Genomic DNA, 12257 nt, shown 5'->3' with positions numbered 1-12257 from the left:
AATTCTTTGTTTGTTCATGTTAGTTCAAAATGCATTAACGGATAACAACAAATGCAACTTTTGATTTTAACAAAAAATATTAGTAAATGTTGAAATTTGCATTATCCAAGATTAATAAATGCTACTGATTGTTAGTTCATGTTAACAAATGTAATTAACTAAAGTTAACAAATGAAACCTAAACGTGAAGTGTGATTTATGATAGGCTATTATCTTTCATTCATAATCTTATATCTACTGTTTCTGTTAAATGTTCTAATATGTAAATATATTCATGTTTTAACCGATTTTTATTGTGAACAGCTTGCAAAGAAACTTAAAAAAACGAGACCAATATAAAGTCAGTAGATTGATTTTTAAGCACTCGCGACGTTTTTGCCGGGAAAATCAAAAGGATTTGACGTTTAAGCGCGCTCCCGACTCGAGCCCCCGTTTTGACCATAGACTGTGTAAAAAAATAAATAAAAAAAATAGAGTTTGACACATTAAACGAATACAATGTCCAGTATAATGCCGAAAGAGCAATTCTCGTAGCCTGTATGTTACGCGTGCGTGCACGAGTGCGAAGCGAGCACGAGCAATAATTTCTGGCTGCAGTTCACTTTACTTCATCACTGTTTGCAAAAAAGTTTTTTTATATATATATTTTATATAGCATACTTTTTTATTTTAACATATAACTCTAAAATCATGTGAAATAAAAAGTGTGCACTTAATTAAACTTTAAACATTTGGTTTTCCAAAGGTTTAATTATTTATATCTGTATAAGTTGCTGTCAGCTAAAAAGATGCATAATATATCATCACTGTAAATGTGCAGAGGCTGGTTTCTATTGGACAGATGTTGTTCTCTTAAGTTGGTGATAGAGAAACATGTGTAGTTCTTAATATGTTGGTAAATGAATTGTTCAATGCTGATTATTGCTAAATAAGTCTATTAGTCTATTCATTTAAAAAAATGAAATAAGATGAATGTAGAAGAATTGTATTGCCATCTGGTGGAATTTGGAGAAATTGCAATGGAAAAAAGAGTGGGATGGGTTGGGGGAGAGAGAGAGAGAGAGAGAGAGAGAGAGAGAGAGAGAGAGAGAGAGAGAGAGAGAGAGAGAGAGAGAGAGAGAGAGAGAGAGAGGGAGGACATCTACTACCCTGTCTATGTGTGTGATACAGCATGTCTAATGGATGTCAAATGGCTGTTGCGGCTCTGCTCAGGGATTAGAGATCCTTCCATCTGCAGCTGTTACATGGTACAATCTAGAATAATCCACTGACTCATATTAGACGGGGAGGAGAAAACGCTCATCATTTCTGTTGGGGAACATTTTTTATAAGTTTTGAGGGAAAGAGTTTTTGTACAAACACAAATATAATCTGCAATCTAAGAGTCCAGAATTAGAAATAAATGCAGAAAACAAAAAAACAAAAATGATATATATGAATAAATGTGTGTGTGTGTGTGTGTGTGTGTGTGTGTGTGTGTGTGTGTGTGTGTGTGTGTGTGTGTGTGTGTGTAACTATGCATAGTAAGTAAATTATGCAAATTAGCATTTAAAAATAAACACTGGACTTTTAGGTAATGATGTAAATATTAATTTATTTTAATTTAATTTAGTTTTAAAAAAAAGTGATAACACCATGGTAAAATGATTGTATTACTTGCATGGTATATATCTATAATTACCATATTCGTAAATACAATGTTTTTTAAGGTAGAACAATACTGTCATGGCTGTCAATGTTGTTCATTCTCTGTCTAGTCTAGTAGTGTCAGAAAACACTACAGACCTTCTTCACAGCAGTGCCATCTTTGATTTTTAACGGGAATGAAAGTGATAAACATACATCTCTTCAGTGGTTGTACTGTAATTTAATGTGTTTTTGGATTGTTCTGCTGACGAAACTGTAAAAATATCTTTCCAAGAAATTTCAGTAGACAAAAAAAGAAAAAAAACTCCAGACAACATAAACTCTGGAAAATTACAAGTGATCTGGGAGGTTTATACACCATTTTTACAGCAATGCCATTGAAAACACGACAAGTCTATCCATCACAGCCTCTGAATAAGGTCGATTCCTACTTGCAACAAACTCCTGTTGTTTCTTAATATAACCACTAGAGGACGCCACTGCACCATAAACTCAAACTGGAACATTAAAGGAGAACTCCGGTCAATTTTAACATTGAGCTCATTTTTTTGTACATTTGGAGTGCTGTCAATACAGAGAACAACGACAAAAATCGGTGTTGCCTACACCGAGTTATCCTCTTTTTAAAATTTGCACCCTGTTGACTTCAATGGGGCAAGTTTTAAACCTGCTTTGTTTTAGCCTCTTAACATCCTTGATGTGTCATTACAAGTGCACAGGTCATGTGAGTGATTCCTTCGGAGTGAACGCGGTGAATCTGACTGCAGTACATGTGAAATATATGGATAAAAATGATATTTATTTAGCCAGCGCTCATACCTGTATTTACATCCTGTTTTCGGTCAAAGTCCATAGTAATCGATTGTTGAGTTCACGCGCATGATCATATAGGTACTAAACCAATGCGCGTGAACTCGACAATCAATTACAATGGACTTTGACCGAAAACAGGATGTAAATACAGGTATGTGCGCTGGCTGAAATAACCTTTTATTCATATCTTTCACATCTACTGCAGTCAGACTCACCCGTGATCACTCCGAAGGAATCACTCACATGACCTGTTCACCTGTAATGACACATCAAGGATGTTAAGAGGCTAAAAGCATTTATTCATTTTTAAAAAAAGTGAATAAATTAATCAGTTAAGATTGCCCTGTGAATTACACAATCACAGGGCAATCTTAACTGCAAATAAGTAATTAAAAAAAATGTCACGCACTTTATAAATTTACATGATTTTTTTATATAAATATGCATTTCAACCAAAATTCTTTATGTTTGAATCTTGAAAAAAGTTATTTGTCGCACTTTGGAGAACTTTCCCATACAATCGCATGTTTCGAGTAATACAATTATAGCCATATGTAGTAATACAGATTCTGAAATTAGCTGATGATATCATGTGGTGTCTGTATAACGCACACATTTGGCATGAATCAACACAGCTGGCAGTGTTTGCACAATGAGCACGACTCGTCCGCCTCTCTGCAATGTCATGCTTAGGTTGACCAGTTATGTCACGTGTCGGATTCTGCCATCTGATGCCACGTGTTGGATTGAACGCTGTGATGTCATTTTACTGCATCGCTGTCACTCACAATTAGACAAGGACTAGAATGTCTTGGGGGAAGGTATGGAAGAATGTTAGCATCCATACTGTAATGATCATAGACTATTTCATCTCAGAACCATCTCAGTATTCGTTTATATTCATACTTTTGTGTAAAAATTAAAATGAATGGGGAATGGAGTTTTCAAGTATCAGAAAGGATGGGAGAAAAAAATTTATTAAAAAGTCCATACAACTCGCTAAATTAGCATATTGTCCATACAATATGCTAAACTTAAACTTATATGGTGAACAGAACAAAATTTAAAGTGCTCCTATTCTATTATTTTAAAGGTCCCTATTTTGTCTCCTACAATCTGTTTACATGCATCCTTTCGGAGAGCCTATACTCTGCTCTGATTGGTCAGATGGCCCAGTCTGTTGTGATTGGTCTACTGCTTACAGCTATTACCATATCCTCATCCTCTGGAAGTTCAGCAAAGTGAATTTGCTTCTACATCGCAGAAAACAGCGTCTTTTCGACAACACAAACCAAACTCTTCCAGTCTCGGCTACAACAGTGTTTGAGGGTCAAAGTGGACGTTGTTCGCTGGCAGCCAATGAAGACCAGGCTGGCATTATGCAAATTTGTTTCAAACCTATGTAGGTTCGACCAGGAAGTAAGACTGAAATTACTCGTTTCAGGCAGTTCAAAATCGGTTTTCTTTTGGGAAGCAATAACTCCATTCATCTTGCACATTGATCTTTGATACTTTGCAGACCTCTTAAATTTACAATATTACACACAACATGAAAGGTAATATCTGAAAATGCATAATGGGGCACTTTAAAGATGTAGTTCACTCAAAATTATGTCATCATTTACTCACCCTCAAGTTGTTTTAAACCTGTATGAGTTTCTTTCTTCTGTTGAACACAAAAGAAGATATTTTGAAGAATGTTGGTAACCAGACAGTTGACAGTAGCCATTGACTTCCATAGTATTTTCTTCCTATGTAAGTCAATGCTACCTTCAACTGTTACCAACATTCTTCAAAATATCTTCTTTTGTGTTCAACAGAAGAAAGAAACTCATACAGGTTTGGAACAACTTTAGACTGAGTAAATGATGATAGGATTTTCATTTCTGGGTGAACTGTCCCTTTAAAGTCATCAATGGCTGATCCCATTTTCAAATATGTTTCCACTGTGCAACATTTCTTATTAACAAGAGGCACTACATAGTCACATGTTTAACAACATTAGCTGCCAGAATTAAATTTTTCATAAAAGTTTTCAGCACTTTTTTGTTTTTAGTTTGTTCCAAAAGGTTTATGTATAATGTAATCCCATTTATAAAATGTAAAAATTGTGTTTTGCAAAGAGCCTTTTTGCAAAGAGCTCTTTTTATCTATATGGTATTTTATCAATAAAATTAAAACATAATTTTAACATAATTAATTATTGTTACCCAAAACGTCATTCTGAAAATAAAAAAGCACATCAAATACACACATTTAATACACTTCAGTTTTCAGCTAATATAGGTTTCTAGATCACATAATAATGAGTTTATACAATCATAAAACAAAAGCAAAATGGTTTCTGTTTTGCAGTCCACAAAAGTCACAGGTATAGGCTATGAAATGCTCAGCTTAAATCGTGTGCAATATCAATTCTCAGAAAGCTGTTTTGATGTCATAACGCTAGTCTCCGCCCACTCCGCTGTCCCTTTTTCCCTCTTCCATTCTCTCTCTCTATCTCTGAGTAAGCAGTATCTCCTCTGGGCTTTCCATCCCAGTCAGAAGCACTTGTCATCAAACTGCTCCAAAATGTGTGACCCAATCCTAGCCTGAGAACCCATGCCCATGTGACACAATTCAGCCAATCAGGGCAGCCCGTGGTCCCTCACCTCCTGAAGGGAATGTACATTCAGGGTGCATGACTGTTTCTATTTTTACTTTCTTTGGCAGGAAATGGCGCAGACTACAACAACAGTTAAAATCATAACTTAACACACAATGCGCTCTGGGAGACCGAGGTGTTAGCTGCCCTGAATCAACGCCAGGAAAAATCCTTGGGATATATTAAATAACACCACCCTGCTGACATAGATGCTAATATTCACATGCTCCAACACATACAAATGTGTCTGTAAGCTTTATAGAGTCAAACAGACTGAAAGCAAGTATACAGTCGTGTATGAATGTTTTTAAGTGACTCGACACACATTGGAAAATCTCACAAGAACAAGTCTGCCTTTCACCCCTAAAATCAAATTAATAACATACATAACATACATACATACATACATAACATATCATATATATATATATATATATATATATATATATACACACACACGTTTGTGTGTATGTGTATGTATTTATAATATTATATTTGCATTATATTTTATAATACAATATTTATTATTATTAATAATAATAATTATATATATATATATATTAAAAACAATATTCTCTTATTTATTAAATATAAAATATATACTATTTAATATTTATTATTTTACTTAAATCGTCATAAATTACCATGTAAAATAAATTAAATATTTTTTAATCATCAGAATGTTTTTTTTTTTTTGTATTATACCTTAATGACAACTGAGATGGAAGTGTGCTTAATTTATAAGAAATTAAATGAAAGTAGTAGACCTAAAGTGGAACCCCACATTTCTTTTCTTGGGTGAAATGTGACCAAGACCAAGATATTTTTTGCAAAGTTTTGTGCGATTCACAAACACAAGCAGCCTATGTGAGATAGACTTGTTTTAATGCCAGATGCTCCTTGAGGGATAAGTCAGCTCCTTGGTGCTCACTCGATTACCCATAAGTCACTCTGAGTTGCTACAGCGACACAGCACTTAGCCTCAGCACCCAAGGGGGAGGGGTGGTCAGCTCTCAGTTCTCTACAGCTGTCAATCACTCAGATTACAGCCAATAGGTGGAAGCATCGCGTGCACAGCCTGATCGGGCAGACACATTTACTAGTGTGTTATTCTGTGCAAAGTTACATCAAGAGGAAAATACACAGAAATGAAAGGAAGGGATTTAACTAATGAGAAATAATGGACATATAAATACTAGAAGCAAATAGATGCATGAAACAGAGACAGGCATAGAGAGAGAGTGAGAGAACCTAAAGGTGGTGATACACTGGGCAACTCTTTGAGCAATGTTGCTGTCAACGGGCAACCAGGAGAGACACAGGGCCCACGACCGATCTAAAGTATCCAGATAGAAATGTGTAGCTCATTCTCAATGGGAAAGTGCTCAAGCAACATCGCTCGGCAACATTGCTCAAAAAGTGACTCTAAAGGCTCTCCACATCTTTTCTCACTTCAAGAAACACACCACACACACACACGGTTTCCATGTTTTATGGGGACTTCCCATAGATGTGATGATTTGTATAATGTAAACTGTACAACCCTAGCCTGGCTAACGTCAGACCTCTTCTCATTGAGACGTGGTCTGGGAACCACATGTTCATTTTCTCGTATTTGAGGCGTGGTTTACGAATGCCCAGAGCCGTTTATTGGGCGCTACGAGTGTCTATCAAATGCGCCTATACTGTGCTCATAGCCAATCGCTTCAATTATACCAGATGACGTATGTAGAGCGACAGAAATTCGACGAGGAAGTAGACGAAATAAACTTGCGTTCTAAACTACTTAGAACACTATCTAAGGCTGCATCGAAAGGTAACTTCGTGTCTGATGCCATGCTGGATCCATAGATATAAACAAACTACTTCGGTGTGTCGCATAGACATCGTCATCGTCTTGCTGCTCCCTCCCCGTTCTGTGATTGGTCCCCTCGCTGAGGCGAAAATCTGGTCCATGGAATCCAGGCTGCCTAGCGGCGTGAATAAAATCGCACTGCACGCAAGGCAGCATGGGGAAACCCAGGCTAGTGCAACCCCATCTCAGAAAACTTTCTGCATTTTTACTTTTTCAAAACACTTCATTTATGATTTAGAGGCTGTTTTTCTCATGGGGACAAAAAAAAAAAGTCCCCATAAGGTCAAAATGTCCTGGTAGTACTATCCTTGTGGGGACATTTGGTCCCCATAACATAGGGAATGCTAGGTACACACACTCACATACACGCTGGGTTTTCATGTTTTTAGGGGACATTTCATAGACATAGTGTTTTTTTATACTGTACAAACTGTATATCCTATCCTCTTCCCCTAAACCTACCCATCTCAGAAAACTTCCTGCGTTTTTAGATTTTAAAAAAGCATCACTTCGTATGATTTATAAGCTGTTTTCCGAATGGGGACCAAAAAATGTCCCCACAAGAACAAAGATTTTGGATATTGCCATCTTTGGACATTGTCACCGCAACGTCTGGTTTACCTGAATCCTGGGGGAAAAAATTATCCCCGTTTCCACAAAAATATGAAGCAACATAACTGTTTTCAACATAAATAATCAGAAATGTTTCTTGAGCAGCAAATCTGCATATTAGAATGATTTCCGAAGGATCATGTGAGACTGAAGACTGGAGTCATGATGCTGAAAATTCAGCTTTGCGTCACAGGAATAAATTACATTTTAAGATATATTAAAATATGAAAACAGCTATTTTAAACTGCAATAATATTTTGCAATGTTGTTTTTACAGTATTTTTGATCAAATAATGCAGCCTTGGTGAGCATAAGAGACCTTAAAAATATCTTGCCCCAAAACATTTGAGCGGTAGTGTAAGTCTGATCAATTAGAAAAGCAAAAGCACATCTCTCCTCAACAAACCAAACAATTTAAGCTACAATTTTAATAGCGCTGACTGTCACAAAGTAAGTGTTAATAGTCTGATAGTGGTAAAGAACCCCATGACCCAAGTGTGGCTCTCACTGCTGCCAACAGATCCCTCTGATGCTATATGAGCTTCACTTCAGTTACAGAGGCGGCAGCGACCAAATGCAGGAACAGAAAGAGGAGAAGATAGACTCAGACACAGTGAGAGAAAGAGACAGGATGACAGAAATGTAAAGGCAAAGACAAATGTTAGGCTGAGCGGCCTCATTATTTGAACAGTGTTAAATTAGTGCCATTAAAAGTATACACACACACACACACACACACACACTCACACACACAAACTTTTATGTTAGATGTGATTTGACAGCACCAAAAAATTCTGTTTCGTCTGATTACATTCTGTGATGGATACTTTAAAAATACAGTATGTGTCTTAAACAAATGGAATACTTTTTATTCTTTTTGCATATTTTGACAAATCTATAGCTTGATTGGAGACTAACCTTCAATAAAACTTTGATTAAAAGGGGAATATGTCATATCATGTTGGAAAGGATGCCGGGTTTTTGTCGTAAATTGTTTTTAAATCACATAGATAATTTTCACACAATAAATAAATGTTTAAGATTATTCCACACTCGATATCATATCATCATGGATAATTGGGATTTTTATACCTGGGTTTGAAAAAACAATACAATTTATACTTAAAACACACTTGGAAAGGAACAAAAATAAACAATGAAGGCTTGCAAAAAAAAAAAATTCCATTCCAAAACAAATAGAAAAAAGAGAAATGAAATATGTTAGGTTTAAATTAAAATCAATCCTGGGACGTTAAAGTGTTTTTCAGTTTAGAATTTCTGCGTTGTCCACTGTACAATCATGTCATGTGACAGTGACAGTTGTGAAAGGTGATTGGCTGAAATACCCAATATTTAATTATTAAAGTTGGTTCAGGGAGAGACCATTATATCTATCAGACAGGTAAGCAGACACCAGCAGTAAATCTATCCCAGGCTCACAGTGAGCCCAAGGCCTGCCTGACCCTGCCACCGGTGCCTTCAGAAAAACACATGGACTTTATAGAGCTTCATCATGGCTCTTATGATGCCCCTTTTTCACATTCATAAAAGCAACCGTTCCAAAGGTGAGCTAAAATCTAATTTCAGTTTATGGATTGTTAAGGCATTTAGTAAAACATAGAAGACATTTATTTAATGAAATACACCTATAAAGAGTATTTTGTACATTAAGGTTGTATAGAGCAACAACATTTAGATCTATGTAGTAATATAGCATTTTCTATCAACAATGAATAGTGAAAATTGCAATTGCATATGACAGATTTCTCAAATTTGAGATGAAGAATGTAATTGAACCTTCTGTTGTTTGCACGAGAGCGCAGAGAACACTCCAGACATGACTGGTAATGTGAGAGATGCAGAGCAGGTGGTGAACAGGTGTTGTCTTTTCTAAAGACGCCTGATCGATCTTTTCAAGAGTTGCATGAAAAGAAAGATTACGGGGTTATCCTTCAATCGAGGATGATCAGCAATAATTTGAAATAATGTATTTATGAACATGCCTAAATAAATGATCATTGCCTGCAGAGCAGAAGGATATGTATTATATTACTGTTATATTCTTGCCGTTTCTGTTAGCTATAGTCTCCAGAAATAGTAGCTTCACCTCCTCTGAAATGTTGAAAATAATATGCTGTATTTGTTCTCGTATATAAAATGGGTTTCTTCTGATCATTCTGATAACACATTTTTCTCTTTGAAAATGATTACTCAAGGGAAGTCCTACTCTCTGAGCTGTAATTGCTTGTTCTTGAAGGCCTTCAGTTCTGCTCTGTGAGCTTTACATTTTCTCGTCCTGATTAGGTCATTTCACTCCGCACACATTGTCTCCAAATGCAACTATGATGATTTAGAATTCAACCTTTCAGCTGACCTTCCTTATTCAATCCGACACAGCTGCCATTTATGCAAACCTTGGCATATCATTTCACTGGCATGTGGGTCTGCAGTTTAAGGGTCCAATGAAAATAATTAGTGTATCAGGCTTATGATCGTGATTTTAACAGTAAAAGACTGTAAAAATGCTACAGTGAAAAACTGTTAATTGGTTAACAGAAAGTTTCCTTACTATATACGGTAAATAACTGTGATAGATCTAATGGTACATTTAATGTAATTTTACTGTAAAATACCGTTAAATTTACCGTTTTTGGAAGTAAAAACGTAAAAACGTAAATTGACATTCCCACAATTCCCTGCGTGACACTTCACATTTGATGCATTTTTGTTGAAATAACTATGTTTCGTCATAGTTTTCTTAGTTTTTTTAATAATCAGTCATGTACATTAGGGTTTTATGTTACATTTAAAGGCACAATATGTAACTTTTTTGCTTTAAAAATAGCAAAAATCACTATATCTATGTTATATTTTTTTTTTAGTTGTGTACTTACATTATCCCGACTGTTTCCAACAACTTTCAAACCAGGAGAAATTTGTAATTTAATTCGAGAAACGTCCCGTTTCTTTATTTCCGTTTTGTCGCCGCCAATGGCGTCATATCCGCGTTGTCCCTGGTTTCCGCTCGTACTGCCATGGCAACCAGAGCTATGAACCAGAGCCCTCTGATAGTAACCAAAGCGACAGACGCGGACAACTTTGTAGTTCGCAATGTCTATTTGCACGCTGTTGTTGTTTCGTTCAAACATTATGGACCATGGCAAGCAGACTTTGGATAAAAAAAGGAGAACTAAAACGATAATCAATATCAGCGCGGTGTTTTCAAGATGCCGAGAGCTCCCATAGACAGTATATAAACGAGAGCTCCACGTCCGAGACTTCGACCGCTCCTACATGTACTTTATTAAACAGGTGAGCACATTTACATAAAACTAATCAATGTTTTATAGTTCAACAATGATAAAATGTCAGAATATGATCTGTATGTTATTCTAATGTTGATCTAGCTTACTGCTAGTCTCATACAGACAAACTAACACATACATTTCAACACATTCAAATGCAGTTTAGTGTGCTAATGTAATGTTAGACCAAGTGAAACAGCGCTGCGTTACCTCACAAGTTTAATTTGTCTAATAAACTGACCTGTGAGTAGTAATTCTGCGTGTAGTTCGGTAGAATGAAATGTCCATATTCCTTTTATATCCGCGGGACTCGCGTCGCGTGTGGAGCTGATAGCTGTCTCTTAGCAATCCCGAACTGCTTCATATCACAGTCATGATAAAAACATCGATGTATTTACTCATCCATAAACATTATTAGATCGGTCGGCTTGACGTTGACGACAAGATCCATAATTCTTAGCAAATGTTGCGTCATCAATCTACGCCTTTGTTATTGTAAATAGGTTAGCGAAAAATGCCATACTGTACGTTTAATGTTGTTAAATCAATGTTTATTGTATTTTTAAAATTTCATGTGTGTTACCATGATGGTGTTTAATGTTTGTGTGAATGACACTGTGCAGCTTCTATATATATTAATATTAACTTTCTTGTGGAAGTACTTGTGATGAGCTTTGATTAATCATGTGACTCTCGTTACTGCTGATTGTTGGTTTGTCAGTGATACAATGATACTATGATACAAAACAGATATTAATATTTCAATAGGTCGGTAAATTAACATTATATCATATTACTGAAATCCAATGTTAAATATACATTTTTAAAATGTTCAATTTACATGTAACTCCGTAAGTATGTTTACGGTTTGATGTGTTTTTTACAGTATTGTTCTGGTAACCACAGCTGCCAGTTTTTTTCCGTAAAAACAACGTGATTTTTTTTTACAGTGAATATATCTGTTTCAATACAGTATGACTGTTATAATTTACCTATCATGTGATTTTATTAGCTATGTGTGTGTTTAGACCAAATTGCAAAATGAAAACCCTGGAAGTAAAAAAAAAACAAAAAAAAAACATTTCACTTTTGTTTACAACACACTGAAAATAATTAAAATAATACACTACAAAGAAATCTATTTCCCTCTATCGTGGTCCAGTATTGCCAAATACTTTCCAGAATTTTGTTCGTTCTCACTGATTCAAGTAGCTAATTGATGTCCGATTCGCGAATGAATCATTCTTTTGAACCAATTCTTGTCGAACATTCGGTCGAAACAATTCATAAGGAGTGATCTTTGAGTTGAATAATTTATCATGTGTAACATTTTTGTAAATAATATTTTTGATATGAATGATTAGCATAACGATAACAACAA

Source organism: Scardinius erythrophthalmus (assembly GCF_964197995.2).
Source record: "Scardinius erythrophthalmus genome assembly, chromosome: 25".
Taxonomy (NCBI): Eukaryota; Metazoa; Chordata; class Actinopteri; order Cypriniformes; family Leuciscidae; genus Scardinius; species Scardinius erythrophthalmus.
Note: the sequence above shows the minus strand (reverse complement) of the source record.